The sequence below is a fragment of the Panthera leo genome, chromosome A2 (assembly GCF_018350215.1).
Source record: "Panthera leo isolate Ple1 chromosome A2, P.leo_Ple1_pat1.1, whole genome shotgun sequence".
NCBI classification, from domain to species: Eukaryota; Metazoa; Chordata; class Mammalia; order Carnivora; family Felidae; genus Panthera; species Panthera leo.
The window spans coordinates 36,760,949-36,780,224 of NC_056680.1; the positions used below are offsets into that span (position 1 = coordinate 36,760,949).

General features: G+C 41.4%; 1 long non-coding RNA gene across 1 annotated transcript; it reads right to left on the minus strand.

Moving 5' to 3' along the window:
- Nucleotides 1-1,790: 1,790 nt before the first annotated feature.
- Nucleotides 1,791-18,773, minus strand: LOC122214563. Its single transcript, XR_006199960.1, has 5 exons — nt 18,626-18,773; nt 3,560-3,703; nt 3,198-3,359; nt 2,879-2,961; nt 1,791-1,953 (listed from the first exon to the last, which is right to left on the minus strand). It is a non-coding gene; the product is annotated as an uncharacterized LOC122214563 (long non-coding RNA).
- Nucleotides 18,774-19,276: the final 503 nt, after the last annotated feature.

The window sequence follows — 19,276 nt, forward strand, 5'->3', positions numbered from 1 at the left end:
CTCAGAAGTCAGCATGAGCAGATCTGTCTCCTGTTGCCTTGGCATTGTGTACAATGCCATGTTTACATTGCCTCTCTACACAGGCAGGGACCTGGCTCTCACTCATCCTCTTGGATCACCCAGTGCTGGGTCAGCTGACCTCCAAAGCTCCAGGATCCAAACTCAAGGGAATTCAGCCCCTCTGGGTTTTAAAGCCAACTGTTTTGGGGGTTAGTCTTGTTTGTGTGAGCTCCCTGGTGTGAGGGCTCACTTTCTCTGCCCTCTCTGCAGGCAGCCACCCTCCACCTTTCTGACCTTCCTAACCTTTCAGATACAGCTTCTATTTAGTGGTGGAGTTTGTTCTGCCACTCTCTGGATCCCTTTGTGGTTTATGGACTTGGATGTGGATGTTATGTAGTTGAAAACATGGGACAGGGTGAGCTCAGGGTCCTCCTACTCTGCTATTACTAATTTTTTTACATGCCTTCATCTTTTGAATTTTTGAGACATGGTCAGACAGACTCCTATCACCCATGCACTTCAGGATTAGAAAGGAACTTTCCCACATTTTCTCCTAGCATTTCATGTTTGAAACTCTCTTTAATGAGGTATGATTTACATATAACAAATAGCCTCAAGTTAAAGGGTATAATTTGATGCGACTTGATCTCATGGGTACAGCACCATGAAGTCATATGGTTTCTCTCTAAACCTTAAGTCATGATCCCTTTGTGTCTAATGCCAATGTTGTTTTTGAAGTAAGGACTACATTTTTTTTTAACATTTGCAGATATTGCCCAGGTGTCTGAATGCCTGCACTGGGGTACCTCCTTTTCTGATGGACTGGATTCTCGTAAGTACTGCAGTCGGTCTACCTTTGGACTTTATCCTGTGTTGTATCTTTCAGTCTGTTCACTTAATTTTGTTGCAGTACTTTAATGTTGAGGGATTCATAATTGGATTAATTTTCACTAAATGGTATGAGCTGCCGTTCCAATTATGACAGAAAGCACGGGCTTCCCGTGTTAGGTACTCACGAGCAAGGCTGATATCCTGGGCACTTGAGCTGAGAATGTCACTCTGTCTTTGTGCCATCCTTCTTCCCTATCCTTGAGGCAAGAATCTCCTTTTGTTCACACAGAAATGTAGGTGAAGTCAGCAGAGAAAGGTCCCTTCTTTTCTCTTCCCTTTGTCTCTCAAACTCCCTGTCACTACCTTCTGCCCGTCCCTTTCTCTGACTCAATCCCCCAGGTCCACTGCTCCAATCCAGCCATGATCAGGGCGTCCTCCAGCTGCTGGCTTCTGCTCTGGCCATCCCTCAGTGAGGAAACTGCAGGAGGATTATGTAGTTCATGGGTCTGATCAAGAAATCTCTGCTCCTCAGAGCACTCCTGCACGTGGTGCTGTCTGGGGAGACCTGGCATCCTGGGCGAGGGTCTGACTCCATTTGTGGCCTCCTCACTCCTCTCCCACCATCACTGCTGGTCCCTCATCCTTCCCCACCATTAGAACTCAGCCATTTCCTAGGGGCAGATACCTGTCTATCTGACTCCGAGGCACCAGGGAGTCAGTGAATATTTCTAAAATAAATGAACATAAATGTTCATAAATGAACACCCCATAAATCTAGACACAGGAAGTTCCCACCACCCTGGAAAACTCCCTCAGGCTCTCTTGCACAAAGGGTGATGTTGCTACTATCCTCTGTCGCCGCCATTTCTGCAAGCTTGTTCCCTGTGTGTACAGGAACCCCAATGTGTGCACTCAATGGGGAGTGAGAGTGGATGGTCCTAGAAGCAGACGCTGACACAGAATGGTGAAAGGTGTATTAGGGGACAGTAGGAAGGACAAAGTGGAGGGGACAGGATGGGCAGGGAAAGCATTCAGGCAGATCTGACACCTTCTTAAAATAGATACATAATCACTGTCGTCTGTCACCGCGCACAGTCCTCTTGAAATTTCAAAATAGTTGTCCTATAAGGCAAAGAGATTTAGGGTTATTTCCGTCTTATCTTATGTTTTCCTACATGCATTCTGTCTTCTGTAGTTTATCTGTGGCCTCAGATGAACACTTTAGTGTGTGGCTGCATCTGTGAGTCTATACGTAATGGAAAATGATTGTCTTCAGATCTAGATCTGTGAATGTACACATTCTCATAATGATTTTTTCTTTCTTTGTCTGGTAGGGCCCGAATTTTAATAGAAAAATGAGGGACCTTGTCTTATTGTTTAAAACGGCGATTCCCAATCCCTGGGCTGAGGTGTTAACAGTCTTAGTTTAACAAACTCCCATGACCATCTTTTTTTGATGATCATTGTGTGGAGGTATCTTAATTGAAACTGTGAGAAGGGTGAATGGACACTTCCCAGAGATTTTGCAGAGGCTTTACGTATTTAATGTCTTCTTTTTATAATGTTCTTGGAAACAAATATTACCCCTGTTTTCACCGATACCACAGCTGAGGCTCTGTGTAGGTCCCACTGAGAACTGGTATTAGGGCTGAGCCAGCAGGAACACAGGCAAAGCCTCAGGATATTGTGAGAGAAGTCTGAGGAGATGATTCCACATTGAGGAGGTCCAGAAAGAATGAGGCAAGGTAGGAGACTTCCAAGTGGAGTGTGGTGTCATCCTCCTTGATGTATTCCAGGAACACACTGGAAAAGGTCCTCACCCATAAGCACGCTTAGCTTCTAAAGTTACCACAAAGAGATGCCAGGTGGAAAACAGGGAAGCCCGTAGACTCGGGATAAAGGTTTTGCATTTGGAAACAAAAACAAAAACAAAAGAGCAGACATACCACACGACACACAAACCAGAGACAATGGCAGGAGAGTGTGCTGTACAGAAAGATGTGGCTGTCCGTAAGGACTCAGAACTGAAAATGGCCACAGCATTTACCTTGTGCTTCTTGGCAGTTTTGGCAGAGCCAGGGTTGATGTCACTCTTGGGAGTGTCACCTGCTTCTGGATCTGCAAAAAGCCCTAGAAGGGATGGAGGTTTATTCTGATTTGAGTCGACTGTTTGGAGATCAAAAACAAAAAAAACCCTCCCCTCATTCTTCCAACAACTTAAACTCTTTGCCCCAGTCAGATCCCAAATCACGTGCAGAGGGTATCCCACATGCCTCAGGTGATCCCCAAGAAGAACTTGAAGAACCATCCCTTATAACTTGATGAAGACGCGTAAAAGCCCCGATTCAGATGTGTTCATCACTCACCGAACAACGAGGGATGGCTGGGGGTGCAACTAGATGGACACACATTAGGCTGTGCCTCATGCCTCACAGAGCCCAGCACGTGGCATGTGTACAGGGCATGTCTGCTGAAGCGCTATGCCTGCTTTTCTGCATACAGCCCCAATCCTTCTCCACGAGAGACACCTGTACCAACACATGGTGGGGGGAATGACAAAGATGAGATCATGAGAAACTTGAGGAATGTGGTAATGGCAGCAGACACATTCCCCTTGCATCACAATGGTCTGTGGTACGGCCTCTGCACCTTGGCCAAAGAGCTAACAGCAACAAAAATAAGATGGGTGTGTTTTACAAGTCAACTTCTAGTGCTCAGATCATCTTACCAAGTGTTGCAGGTGGAGGGGTTCAGGGCCACCAAGGTTCAGGAGGTGGACGTGCCTAATGGTCCATGGGGGTGGGGCGCCTCTAGGGTAGGGCATGCAGACTCGTCCAGTTAACGGAGGAGGTCCCCATGGATCCACACTGTCCTGCAGAACAGAAGTGACAGCTACGTGCCTATGCCAGACAAGAGAACCAATACCAAAAGCAGCTGTAACCCAGAGAAGAACGTATCAGCACCTGCCACCTTCTCTGCTACCAGGATCCAAGAGAGTAGCATCAGTACCTGAAAACTCTGTCCCTGCCACTGGATACCACCTACAGCTTGGGGTAGTAGATGCAAGAGGTGGAACTGCTGTCACCACACATCACTGCCCATGTCTGTGGAAGTAAAATGGCAAGGGTCCTGTCCTAGAGGGTTAACAGAAGTAATTACATAGTAATTAAGCAGCATTCTCCAGACAGGCAGGCATCTATGTCCCAGTTCACCCTGCATCCCTCCTCTGCAGTGACTCCTGATGCTCTGTTTTTGGTATATTAAGAACACAACAAATTGAGTGCAGATAAATGGCTCATATTCTGCTCATGGAATCACAGCTTCTCCTGGCAAAAAGTTCTGCAGCCAGACCCTCACTTTGTCTCCTCTGCTCCTCTCCCTGAAAAGAGTCTTCCCTCTTGAAGTGTTGTCAAAGGCCTCTGAGACCTCTGTGGAGTGGAGGATGCCTGGGATCTTGCAGGGGAATGAGAGTCTTCTGTGAGGAACAAGTGACTTGTGGTGAATGTCTCCAAAGCTCAGATGTGTTCATCTTAATTCATAGGGAATTCTGACTTTAAGCATACTACAGGACACAGAGTAATTAAGTCCTACAGAAACAAAAGAGGTAAAAATTCACATAACAGCTTTAATGCAAGTGTTTTGGTATAAAACTCCTGGGATGTGTCATGAGACTGTATCAGCTCTAACAGTGACTGGGGACACAACCAGAAACTGCTCATATAAACATAATTGAAGGACGCAATGTTCAGATTATTTTTACCTAAGGTATAGCTGGAAGGATTCCAGACAGCTCATTTACCAAATGAGTGATGACATTGATTTTATCTGAGACCACTCTAAATGGCACAGGGCACAAAATATAAAGTTGGAGTCATGATGTCGTTTTGCACTTTTGAATTTTAAACAATATGGCAGACTCTCTACCAGGTTAATCTCCTAGCCAGAATCAAGAAAGGAAGACACAGCAGCCACACTGTTCCCACAGAGGTGAGGTCTGGAAGGGGTCACCCAGGCCAGGAGACTTCCGTTTGGAGTGTGGGGTCATCCTCCTCTCGTTATTTCCTGAAACGCACGGAAAAACCTTAAGGTACTCAGTCTCTAAGCACTTTTGGCTTCTCAACTTACCACAGAAAGCTGACAGACTAAAAGCTGAGAAGCCTGTGGGCTCCTGGGTTATGAGTGTACATTTAGAAAACAAAGAACAAACGGACGTATCACACAACACGCAAAACGAGACAAGGCCAGCAGAGCATGCTGTACAGAAAGATGAGGGTTTCCCGAAAGAGTTACAACCGAGAATGGCCCCAGCATTTACCTTGTCCTTGACTGCATTCTTGGTACAGTCAGAGCTGCTGTAACTCACAGAGGTTTCAGCAGTTTCTGGATCTACTAAAGACCCTAGAAGGGACAGAGGTTTATTCTGCTTTAGAGGACCATGTGGAATGGAAACAATCCCTCATCTCATTCCTCAAATATCTTAAACTTTTCCCTACACTCAGGTCCCTGACCAGAGGCAGAGGGTATCCCACATGCCTCAGGTGACCCCCAAGGATAAGGGAGAGAACCATCCCCTCCCCTTGATAAAGACCTCACGGTGCCCTAGTTCATGTTGTTTTGTAGTTAATCAAATAACTCTGGGCAGGTCAGGCTCAACTAGCAATCTAGAATTCATCAGTAAAACGGAGGTTTCTCAGTATATATACATCATGGGAAATCACCATTTCATTACAGATTCAGAATAAATATGAGGACGCTTGGGTGACTGTCAGTTAAGCATCTGACTCTTGATTTTGGCTCAGGTCATGATCTCACAGCTTGTGAGATTGAGCCCCGTGTTGGGATTTTCACAGCTCAGAGCCTGCTCGGGACTCTATATCTCCCTGTGTCTCTGCCCCTCCCTCACTTGAATGGTCCCTCTTTCTTTATATAAACAATTTTAAAATATCAAAATCTGTACCACCCAGGGGAGAGAGACCGGGAACACCCATAGAAATAGGTAGGTTTCTTTAGATTGGCAACACCACATTCACAGAGCTGGATCTGGAAGGCCCCAGTAGTCTGGAACAACCCTTGTATTGAGGCAGAATCATCCCCCAAGAATAACTCTAGTCAAAACAGAATTTATTCTTTTCCTTTGAGACTACAAAGGAGGAAATTTCTTGGTCGTCTTTATTAGATTTTTTCTCCTGTACCTGTGCTGCATCTCATAGGTGAGTTTAGCTCTCTTTCCCTACCTTATCTCTGAGTTTTCCATAAACTAACTTTTCTTGCATTTTCCGCCTGCCCCTGGTCATGGCCATTGTCTATGAGAACACAGTGAAGAGTAACACGGACATGTTACTGGACAGTAACATGCAGAAGAATGAAACTGGACCACTTTCTTCCACAATACACAAAAATAAACTAAAAATGAATGAAATACCTAAATGTTAGACAGGAAACCATCAAAACCATAGAGGAGAAAACAGGCAACAACCTCTTTGACCTCAGCTGCAGCAATTTCTTGCTCCACACGTCTATGAAGGCAAGGGAAATAAGAGCAAAAATGAACAATTGGGGCCTCATCAAGATAAAAACCTTCTGCACTGCAAAGGAAACAATCAACAAAACTAAAAGGCAACTGATGGAATGGGAGAAGATATTTGCAAATGACAGATAAAGGGTTAATATCCAAAATCTATAAAGAACTTACCAACCTCAATACCCAAAAAGAAGTAATCTAGTGAAGAAATGGGCAGAAGACATGAATAGACACTTTTCCAAAGAAGACATCCGTATGGCCGACAGACACATGAAAAGATGTTCAACATCACTCATCATCAGGGATATACAAATCAAAATCACATTGAGATACCACACACCAGTCAGAGTGGCTAAAGTTAACAACTCAGGAAACAAGAGATGTTGGCGAGAATGTGGAGAAACAGGAACCCTCTTGCATTGTCAGTGGGAATGCAAACTGGTGCAGTCGCTCTGGAAGATAGTGTGGAGGTTCCTCAAAAAACTAAAAATAGAACCACCCTATGACCCAGCAGTAGCGCTACTAGGAATTTATCCAACGGATACAGGAGAGCTGATTCATAGGGGCACGTGTATCCCACTGTTTATAGCAATGCTTTCAACAATACCCAAATTATGGAAAGAGCCCAAATGTCCATCAACTGATCAACGGATAAAGATGTGGGTTAAATATATAATGGAATACTACTTGGCAATAAGAAAGAATGAAATCCTGCCATTTGCAACAACATGGATGGAATTGGAGGGTATAATCAGAGAAAGACATCATATGCTTTCACTCACATGCGGAACTTGAGAAACTTAACAGAAGACCATGGGGGAAGGGAAAGGGGAAAAAATAGTTTCAGAGAGGGAGGCAAACCATAAGAGATTCTTGAATATGGAGAAAAAACTGAGGGTTGATGTGGGGGGTGGGGAGAGGGGGAAAATGAGTGATGGGCATTGAGGAGGGCACTTGTTGGGATGAGCACTGGTGTTGTATGTAAGCGATGAATCACGGAAGTATGTTATCTAACTTGACAATTTTTTTTTAAAAAAGGAATCAGTTACTAATATTAGCAGCTAGACAGCTGCCAGATGTTTCAAGTGTACCAGATGTTTCAAGACTGAGGATGGTTTATATTCATATCAATATGGCCCATCTTTGGTGCATCTGATCATTGTGCTGACAGCCCCTGCTCTCTTGCAGACAGTGGCCACTCAAAGATGGTGTATGTTTCCCACCAGCACGCATTTTAGTGACCTCAGTTCTGAGAGCTGAAGAAACAAATGGTATACATTGTGGAGGCTACTTTATAGAAAGGTTCAGTTGCACAAAATTAAAGCTTCGTATGTGAATTCGTGTGAATTGCATTGTGCATGTATTTGCTCCTAAAATACTGGTAAGTCTAGTTTTTGTGAAATGATATGTGTTCTTTTGTTTTGATGACCATATCCAGGACTTTTGTATTCTTTTTATAAATTAATTTTCATAGTTGTTATTGATTGATTTAGGTGCAATACTGTGAAATAGGAACGTGAATTCCTTTCATTCGCTGTTTGACAAGTGTATTCAAGGAAATCTTGAATCTAAAATCTCATAGATATCATCAGATCTTTATTTACTTCAGAAATCTGACATTTTGGGCTGTGATTTGGTATCCAAGTAAGCATTAAAAAGAAACGTCAATGTGTTTAGGAAGCGAAAAAGAAGTACATTCTTTTTGGAATAATAATCCCATATTTATAATAGTGACTACCGATCTCTCTCAGTTATGTCCCTATCTGTAAACATCTATCTATATAACATTCTCATTTGTATCTCTAGTACATTTTTTATTTTTACTTTCTCCCATTTTTCCATAAATTTTGGGCATATTTTTGGAGATATTCCAAAGGAGCTTATTTAGGTACTTTATGAATGTACGATAGAAGTCATTGACTTCTTATCTACCATATATTTAACATTATGTATTTTTCTATTTTAAATTTGTTTATAAATTTTTAAGTTAACTATTTAGAAAGTATTTGGGGGGGGTGGCGCCTGGGTGGCTCAGTCGGTTGAGCATCCAACTTCGGCTCAGGTCATGATCTCACGGTTCGTGGGTTCAAGCCCCACATCGGGCTCTGTGCTGACAGCTCACATCCTGGAGCCTACTTCAGAGTCTGTGTCTCCCTCTCTCTCTGCCCCTCCCCTGCTCACGCTCTGTCTCTCTGTCTCTCAAAAATAAATAAATGTAAAAAAAATTAAAAAAAAAAAAAAAGAAAGTGTTTGGAATGTTTTTGTCAGCAAAATAAAATCCCTAAATGTTGCCTGTTATAGTTTTCCTATAGCTTTAGTGTGGTGTAATTTATGTACAATAACATCTTTTTAAAGGAAATGATTTGTTGACATTTGACATATGTAAGGAGTAATGAAGCTATCACCACGGTAAAAGAGTGAACACACTCCATCACTCCCAAAAGTTTGCTCCTGCTCCTTTCTAAGCTGTCCTCCTCCTTTGAGGAAGCAATTGAAAGCCTCCTGGAGATTGGTTGAGGGTTTGTAAAGATGATTCTTTGTGACAGATATATTGTAAATGTTTTTGATGGATTCCTTGTTGTTTCCAGTATTATTTCAGCTTCTCTATATTTTAGCCTACCATTTCTCTCTTGGCTCTGATGTGTTTGGAATTCTGTGGAAACATGACATTATTACAGCCTCCCTGGGAATTTGTGCATTTCTAATTCGCCTCTGGAGAACTGTACTTGCTGTGAGTATACTAAAGTACCTTATATTTTTAAAATCATAAATAAGCAGAAAATTTTATGCTCACTGTACCTTTATATGCACTCAGTATTACAAATTTCCCTCTAATCTGTTCAATTTTCACTATCATTTAGATTGAACTAGTTAAAAATTTCTGTAGGAATGTCTTCTTTGATCCATATATTTTTTAAGTTCAAGTATAATGTACATACAATGTAATATTAGATTCAGGTGTGCATTATGATTCTGCAATTCTTTACATTTCTCAGTGCTCATCACCATAAGTGTACTCTTGATCTCCTTCACCTCTTTTGCCCATCCCCCCACCAACCTCCCCTCTAACCCATGCGTTCTTTAGAAGCTTATTTAATCTACAATGTTTTTGTCATTTTCCAGCAATCTTTCTGTTTGTGAGGTCTAATTTGATTCATCCGTGGTCTGAGAACATACTTCCTATGATTTCTTTTATTGTGGTTGTTCAGATGTATCTTATGATCGCAAATATGGCCTACCTCAGTGAATGTTCTATGTGAGCTTGACAGGAACGTATAATCTTCTGTTGGATGAAGTATTCTACAGATGGTAATGGATCAAGTTGATTGGTGATGCTGTTCAGGTCATCTGTGATCTTACTAAATGTCTGTATGCTGGATCTGTTGGTGTCTGATAGAGGGTATTTGAATTCTCCAGCTGTAGTAATGGATTCAGCTCTTTCTACCAGCAGTTCTGTCAGTGTTGGCCTTGTGTATCTTGACACATCGGTTGTTAATGCATGCACATTAGAAATTGTTGCGTCTTTTTGGAGAACTGACTTTTTTTTACCATTGAAGTAATGCCAGTCATTATCCCTGACAATTTTCCTTACTCTGTAGTGTGTTTGAAGGATAATTTCACTGGCTACAGATAGTTTGATGTTTCTTTTAACACTTGAAATATTCCATTCTTCTTGATTATGTGGTTTATGAAAAGAAGTCTCAGGTATTTCTTATCCTTGTTCCTCTTGGGTAAGGTGTTGTTGCTCCCCTCTCTCCTTACACCCCCAACCCCTGCTCTAGATTTCCAAAGCTGTTTTAATTATCCGTAGTTGAATCTTATATATTAAGTGTAGTTGGTGGGGTTTTTGTTGTTGTTAGTGGTTTGTATGTTTGTCTTGGGTATTTGTCCTACTTTTGATTTTTTGAGCATCCTGGATCTGTGATTTGGTGACTACTATTTATTTTGGAAAATCCTCAGTCATTATTGCTTCAAATATCTCTTCTCCATTGTCCTGGTATTCCTAAAATGTGTGTGTTACACATTTTGCAATTATCCCACTGGTCTTGGGTTTTCTGTGCCATATTTTTAATTATTTTCTTTGTGTTTCCTTTTTGGAAGGTACTACTGGCATTTCTTTAGGCTCAAGGATTCTTTCCTCAGCTATGTTGAGTCTCTTAACCCATCAAAGGCATTTTTTATTTCTGTTACGGTGCTCTGGATATCTCAAATCTCTTTATTTATTTTTTAAATACATATAACTTATTGTCAAATTGGTTTCCACACAACACCCAGTGCTCATCCCAAAAGATGCCCTCTTCAGTGCCCATCACCTCCCCTCCCCTCCCTCCCACCCCCATCAAACCTCAGTTTGTTCTCAGTTTTTAAGGTCTCTTATGCTTTGGCTCTCTCCCACTCAAACCTCTTTTTTTTTTCCTTCCCCTCCCCCATGGGTTTCTGTTACATTTCTCAGGATCCACATGAGAGTGAAAACATATGGTATCTGTCTTTCTCTGTATGGCTTATTTCACGTAGCATCCACGTTGCTACAAAGGGCCATGTTTCATCCTTTCTCATTGCCACGTAGTACTCCATTGTGTATATAAACCACAATTTCTTTATCCATTCAACGGTTGATGGACATTTAGGCTTTTTCCACAATTTGGCTATTGTTGAGAGTGCTGCTATAAACATTGGGGTACAAGATCCCCTATGCATCAGTAACTCCTGTATCCCTTGGGTAAATTCCTAGCAGTGCTACTGCTGGGTCATAGGGTAGGTCTATTTTCAATTTTTTGAGGAACCTCCACACTGCTTTCCAGAGAGGCTGCACTAGTTTGCATTCCACCAACAGTGCAAGAGGGTTCCTGTTTCTCCACATCCTCGCCAGCATCTATAGTCTCCTGATTTGTTCATTTTGGCCACTCTGACTGGCGTGAGGTGATATCTGAGTGTGGTTTTGATTTTTATTTCCCTGATGAGGAGCGACGTTGAGCATCTTTTCGTGTGCCTGTTGGCCATCTGATGTCTTCTTTAGAGAAGCGTCTGTTCATGGTTCCTGCCCATTTCTTCACTGGATTATTTGTTTTTCGGGTGTGGAGCTTGGTGAGCTCTTAATAGATTTTGGATACTAGCCCTTTGTCCGATATGTCATTTGCAAATATCTTTTCCCATTCCGTTGGTTGCCTTTTAGTTTTGTTGGTTGTTTCCTTTGCTGTGCAGAAGCTTTTTATCTTCATAAGGTCCCAGTAGTTCATTTTTGCTTTTAATTCTTACCTTGCCTTTGGGGGATGTGTCAAGTAAGAAATTGCTACGACTGAGGTCAGAGAGGTCTTTTCCTGCTTTCTCCTCTAGGGTTTGGATGGTTTCCTGTCTCACATTCAGGTCCTTTATCCATTTTGAGTTTATTTTTGTGAATGGTGTGAGAAAGTGGTCTAGTTTCAACCTTCTGCATGTTGCTGTCCAGTTCTCCCAGCACCATTTGTTAAAGAGACTGTCTTTTTTCCATTGGATGTTCTTTCCTGCTTTGTCAAAGATTAGTTGGCCATACTTTTGTGGGTCTAGTTCTGGAGTTTCTATTCTATTCCATTGGTCTATGTGTCTGTTTTTGTGCCAATACCATGCTGTCTTGATGATGACAGCTTTGTAGTAGAGGCTAAAGTCTGGGATTGTGATGCCTCCTGCTTTGGTCTTCTTCTTCAAAATTACTTTAGCTATTGGGGGCCTTTGGTGGTTCCATATGAATTTTAGAATTGCTTGTTCTAGTTTCAAGAAGAATGCTGGTGCAATTTTGATTGGGATTGCATTGAATGTGTAGATAACTTTGGGTAGTATTGACATTTTGACAATATTTATTCTTCCAATCCATGAGCACTGAATGTTTTCCCATTGCTTTATATCTTCTTCAATTACCTTCATAAGCTTTCTATAGTTTTCAGCATACAGATCTTTTACATCTCTGGTTAGATTTATTCCTAGGTATTTTATGCTTCTTGGTGCAATTGTGAATGGGATCAGTTTATTTGTCTTTCTGTTGCTTCATTGTTAGTGTATAAGAATGCAACTGATTTCTGTACATTGATTTTGTATCCTGCAACTTTGCTGAATTCATGAGTCAGTTCTAGCAGACTTTTGGTGGAGTCTATCGGATTTTCCATGTATAATATCATGTCATCTGCAAAAAGCGAAAGCTTGACTTCATCTTTGCCAATTTTGATGCCTTTGAGTTCCTTTTGTTGTCTGATTGCTGATGCCAGAACTTCCAGCACTATGTTAAACAACAGCGGTGAGAGTGGACATCCCTGTCGTGTTCCTGATCTCAGGGGGAAAGTTCTCAGTTTTTCCCCATTGAGGATGATGTTAGCTGTGGGCTTTTCATAAATGGCTTTTATGATGTTTAAGTATGTTCCTTCTATCCTTTCTCAAGGGTTTTTATTAAGAAAGGGTGCTGGATTTTGTCAAAGGCCTTTTCTGCATCGATTGACAGGATCATATGGTTCTTCTCTTTTCTTTTATTAATGTGATGTATCACATTGATTGATTTGCGAATGTTGAACCAGCCCTGCATCCCAGGAATGAATCCCACTTGATCATGGTGAATAATTCTTTTTATATGCTGTTGAATTCGATTTGCTAGTATCTTATTGAGAATTTTTGCATCCATATTCATCAGGGATATTGGCCTGTGGTTGTCTTTTTTTGCTGGGCCTCTGTCTGGCTTAGGAATCAAAGTAATACTGGCTTCATAGAATGAGTCTGGAAGTTTTCCTTCCCTTTCTATTTCTTGGAATAGCTTGAGAAGGATAGGTATTATCTCTGCTTTAAACGTCTGGTAGAACTCCCCTGGGAAGCCACCTGGCCCTGGACTCTTATTTGTTGGGAGATTTTTGATAACCGATTCAATTTCTTCGCTGGTTATGGGTCTGTTCAAGCTTTCTGTTTCCTCCTGATTGAGTTTTGGAAGCGTGTGGGTGTTTAGGAATTTGTCCATTTCTTCCAGGTTTTCCAGCTTGTTGGCATATAATTTTTCATAGTATTCCCTGATAATTGCTTGTCTTTCTGAGGGATTGCTCGTAACAATTCCATTTTCATTCATGATTTCATCTATTTGGGTCATCTCCCTTTTCTTTTTTGAGAAGCATGGCTAGAGGTTTATCAATTTTGTTTATTTTTTCAAAAAAACAACTCTTGGTTTCATTGATCTGCTCTACAGTTGTTTTAGATTCTGTATTGTTTATTTCTGGTCTGATCTTTATTATTTCTCTTCTTCTGCTGGGTTTGGGGTGTCTTTGCTGCTCTGCTTCTATTTCCTTTAGGTGTGCTGTTAGATTTTGTATTTGGGATTTTTCTTGTTTCTTGAGATAGGCCTGGATTGCAATGTATTTTCCTCTCAGGACTGCCTTCGCTGCATCTCAAATCACTTTAAAATCTTAGAGGTTCAACTGTCTGCTTACATTCACCATCTCTTCTTGCATGTTGTCCACTTTTTTCATTATCTGCATTATCATAGGAATGGAAGTGGTTTTAAGTTCCCAGGATGATAATTCCTACATCTCTGCCATAGGAAGTGTAATTCTAATGCTTGCTATCTGTGTTCAAACTGTGTGGTTTTTACTTTACTATGCCTTGTAAGTTGTGTTGAAAGGCAAACGTTATGTGCTGGTAAAGGAACTGAGGTAAATAGGACATGAGTGTGAGGTTTTTCTATTTATCTGGCTAGGGGTTAGTCTGAATTTACTCCCAGGTGAGACAGGAAGGCGAGAGCCCTGGAGTTGAGTATTTTCCCTCACCTGTATTGCTTACTCTTTGGGAAATCCCCAGTTAGGCTCTTCGTTCCTCTTGAGGGCAGATCTTTTCTGGAAGAACAGAATACTTTGGAATTTATTTCTAAATGAGTATTTGCCCCTCTCCCTGCCACTGTAGAAAACTTGCCTTCACACAGAAACACAAATATTAAGTATTTGGTGTGTTCATATTCCTTTTCACTTCCCCGCCTGTGGGGCTGGGTGACAAGGGACAGGGAAGCTCAGAGGTTCCTAAGTGGCTTTTTGATAGCATGATGATATTCTAATATCCTGGCAAGAGTTTAGGGCTGGCCTCAGCCTCTCATCATCCTTTAAAACTTTAGAATGGGGAAATATGTTAATGGTGTCAAAACCGGGTCATGCCTAGATTTGATTGAGCTAGAATTTATCAGGAGAACTGAGGTCTGCAGAGCTCTTTTTGCTCTTTTTTTAAACATCAACTGTTATTTCTGTTGTTGCTTGTGCTTTAGCTCTAGCCGTGTTTTATTCTTTTTCTCATTTGGTGGCTTTTATTTTGTTTGTAGTAGTCTGGAAAAAATCATGGCACCTGATGTGCTATAACCCTGTATGAATTCAGCAGACAGACAACTCCATGTAATATTTCAGAAGAGCTTTCTAGAGAATAAAAGAGGCATATCTTAGCTCAAAGGTTTTGCCCACCCTTCCTCTGTCCCTCCCTCCCTCCCTTCCTTCCTGTTTCTTTATTTCAGGATTTCAAAATAATCCTAGTTCTAAACTTCAGTGTGGATACTGGATTTAAAAAAAAATAAGTGAGGGAAATGACAATTTAAAGCATTTTTAAAATGTATTATCAATGGTCAAAATTGAATAGGCTGAATGTTCATTTAACATAAACAAATTTTCTGTTAAAAAAAAAAGCTATTTACGTTGTGCTCTTTAACAGAAATTGTGAAGTAACATGACTTAAATAGGAAATTCTATTTTTTCTTATCTTTTAATCCTGTGAATTAATTATGCATAATAAAATTACTGTAATTTCACTGGATTACTATTTTGCTATTTATCAGGAACTATAGGTTTTTACTAATAGTATGTTTTGACACCAAATTTAATTCTGTTTTTTCCCCTCTTAGATAGAGCCTCGAGAATATCACGGTAAGAATTTAAGCTTTAGTTTTCTTTGTAATATTTTCTCAGTACTGGTGTTTGATGTGGGTTGTTTTTTTTTAATGTTTGAGTGAGAGAGAAAGAGTGCAAGTGGGGGAGGGACAAAGAGAGAGACACACACACACACAGAGTCCAAAGTGGGTGCCAGGCTCTTACCTGTCACCACAGAGCCCCATGGGAGAGTAGAACCCATGAACAGTGAGATCATGCATGACCTGAGCCAAAGTCAGACACTCAACCAACTGAGCCACCTAGGCGCCCCTTGATGTGCGTTTTGATTCACCTAAGGATAAATATGGGGACTTCTGATGTCTAATTGACTTTTTAACTCTTGAAATTCATCTTTCTCTTCCCTGTTTGGAGCCTAAGTGACAATATGGAGGGAGTTGCCGTCTCTTAAGACATCGGGAGGAGGAACACATCACCAGAGTAGAGGGAATGAAATTTGTGTAATTTTACATAGAAATGATTAGGAAACAAGTGATGATATGAGCCTGAGGTTTGGAGTGAGTACTTTGCCATGACCTGGCTCTTCGTGAAATGTGAAGATGAGAAAACTGTCTATCTACAAGCCTATCAAGAAGCCTGAGCTTAGAGACGAAGCCAGATATTGCCAGGCAGGGTGTGTGTCACAAGAGAGGTTTAAACCATGGTTCTGAGTCTGAGGTGGAGGAAGCCGTTCATGCCAGGGAAGAATGAGTGGAAATGAGTTTTTTGCAAATGGGGGTAATGTATTCTGCACAGGCTCCATAGACTGTGGTGATCCTGTGGCGCTGTCTGTTGAGAGCCAGGGTGGCTGCCTGACACTTAACGAGCCCGCAAAGGCTGGTGTTCATCCCTTTGAATGCAGTGGTGGTGGTGGTGGGGAGAAGAGTGATCTCAGGGCATGAGCTCTCACACTGGGCCAACAAAAGAGAAGTTTGCACTTTCTGGTCAGATGACAGAATCAGTCCCTGTTGGAGGAGTCTGTTCTAGAGCTTACATGTGTTACCTGTAATTGGGTGCTTCGTGTGTGTTGAATAATATTCCTTTAAGGTTGGAGGGTAATATTCGCATGTCGGGATGAAAAAAGTTTGTCTTCTAGGAATTGCCATTAATCCAGATCCTCCAGCCACTAAGTGTAAAGCTGAGATGGTACCCGTATGTTTGATTCCAAAGACCTTGTCCTCCAGGGCCCCCGGCCTAGGGTTCACGAAAGGCAATCTGTGAGCAGCAGGAAGTCATCCAAGGCCTTCGAGTAGTCAATCAGTCAGCAGCAGTTTGAGCTTTCTTTGTGTGGAATTCCAAATAGCACCTGGGGGTGTGAGTGGCTCAAATTGAGACTAAGTGATGGTTTTGTTTGTTCCATTATTTGCAGGGACCTATTTATGTACCTTAATAATTGGAGGAGAGAAATGTAAGTTGATAGGATTTGATTTTTGTTTCATCTCTGGTAGTGACATAAGTATTTGAAGTGATTGGATTTTCTAAGAAGGGTGCTTCCAGATGGGAGAGAAATGAGAAGATATTTTATTGTGTTTCTCCATTTTGGACAATATTTTAAATAGGAATCTCATTGAAATAAGGTTTTCTTAGGTTTAACATGCTGCTAAAACTTGATTTCTTCAGGCACAACGGGAAAGCTAAAATGTTAGTTACACCCACCTGTCGGATCATGTGTGCTGCTAATACACTGGGATTATTTGATGTCACTGGTTTGGTAACAGCCTTAGAACATGTTTTGTCTCCTTTTAGTTAGTTTACAGCAAATAATTGAGAAGGTCAATACTTTTAAGAAAGAAAACAGAGAACTTCACTGCTGAAAAAAATATCCATTTGGGAACAGAAGGTAGCATTGCCCTTTCGAATATTTTTTTGTGATTTCATTTTGGTTACTGCCACTCTGGTAGAGCATCCTACTGACCTATTTCATGTGTTCTATAAACAGTCCCAATTGAAGACAAGCTTCACAAATGTAAAGAGCTACCTCTCTATTTGTGAAAGGAGTCACACATTAGAAGATAGGTTTATCTAGCACTATGCTTTTTTTAAAAAAAAAAATTCTGATTCCTTTTTCGTGTTTTATACAACAGTGAGTTAAGGAAATGTCTTCAGGAAACTATGAGAGAAAGTAAGTTTCTCTCTGATGAAGCTCTTAAACTGAAGGTGAGAATCCCTTCTTTGCCTGGATTGCATTCTAAAAACACAAATAAAAGGAATGAATTATTATTACTCATTCAACATGTTTTGTTGAAGGAGAACATCAAAATAATGGAGCACTTTAAAGAAATTAAAAAAATAGTGTTTATTAATTTTTTGAGAGACAGGGAGAGACAGAGCACAAGCAGGAGCAGGGGAGGAGTAGAGAGAGAGGGAGACACAGAATCCAAAACAGGTTCCAGGCTCTGAACTGTCAGCACAGAGTCTGACACAGGGCTCAAACTCACAAACCACGAGATGACGACCTGAGCTGAAGTGGGATGCTTAACTGACTGAGCCGCCCAGGCACCCACTTTAATGAAATTTTAAATGACACCCTTCAAAGTGCACTTGTTGCCTTGCAAACTCAGAGAGAGAGGAATGTGAAGAATCAGGAAGTGGTAAGAGTTGGCTGCTGAGTTTTACTGTAATTTGGCTTTGGAGGCTTTTATTCATTGGGTGAAGTGAGCACAGCATATTTGCTTGCCATTTACCACAGTAGAGAGTGGGCCTCTGGGAGCCAAACCTCTTTCTGAACAATGAGCTAGAATTTCACTAGGACCACCAAGATGAGTTTTGCTATTTCAAGGACTAGGAGTTATCTTTTATTTTCACAACTAGGTAATTTATCACATCATTCAACTCTGCCCTCCAAGATATGTAGAAAATTCCCAAATATAGTTGAGAGACAAAGGGTGATAGCCACAGTGTATATAATCCTTTCCTTTAAAAAAATATTTTAAAATTATTCTTTATGGATTTTTTGTTTAAATTTTAGTGAGAGAGGGCATGCGAGAGGGGCAGAGGGAAAGAGAGAGAATCTTAAGCAGGATCCACGCTCAGTGTGGAGCCCAACACAGGTCTGGATCGCACGATCCTAGAATCATGACCTGACCCCAAATCAAGAGTCTGATGCTCAACTGAGCGAGCCACCCAGGTGCTCCATAGTCTCTTTCTCTCTTAATGCTGAACAGTGAATTTTCAACGTGAATGGAGGAGGGGGGATACACACACACACACACACACACACACACACTCACACATATGTATATAAATATACATACATATGTATACCACTAAGAAAGCCGTTTATGAATTGTTAGACGTGAACTGTTTTCCACCTGTTTTCTGACAGGCTGCACAGCAGAAATTAGGCTGCTGCACATCACCACGTGCTCCTTACCTCTCTCCTTGGAGGGTTCTGCGTCTCTGGACTTCCAGGCATTGGTCTCTGCCTCCTCTATCCCTCAAGCAGCCTCTTTCCTTCCATCCCATCCAGTCTTGGATACAGAAAAATAATGGACTTCTACAAGAGTTGCAACACCACGTCCTCTACTAGACAACAAACAGTGCAGGCATCAGACCTTGAAACACCCATAAAAACTCAAGTCAAATGACCACACTTGTATTTCAAGTAGGCAACCTCCCTGCTCTGCTCCACCATCTCTCTGTCCTAGATCTGAGTCTTTATCTGGGGGAGAAAAAAACTCATCCACCTTCAGTGTGCCAGACTGTGCACCAAAGAGGAGGAAACAAGAAAACACTTAACCTAGTTGTCCTGAGCATTCTTCTCATGAACTGCGATCTGAAAAAGCCAACAATGAAAACCCCGTGTTTAGGGATCCCAAGGGCCACTACACTCACCCGCATGAGATGCTAAGGGTTCAGTATGTCAGGCAGAACTCAGGTTACCTGGTGTCTGAAGGTGAGTTCTGTCTGCTGCAGCTATTCTCATATTTGTTCAGTTTGTTGCCTGTGAGTTACAATTGCTTTTGTCAGATAAGGCCCAATATTGGGTATGATTTTAAAATAATCTGCCCATGTTCCCATCAAC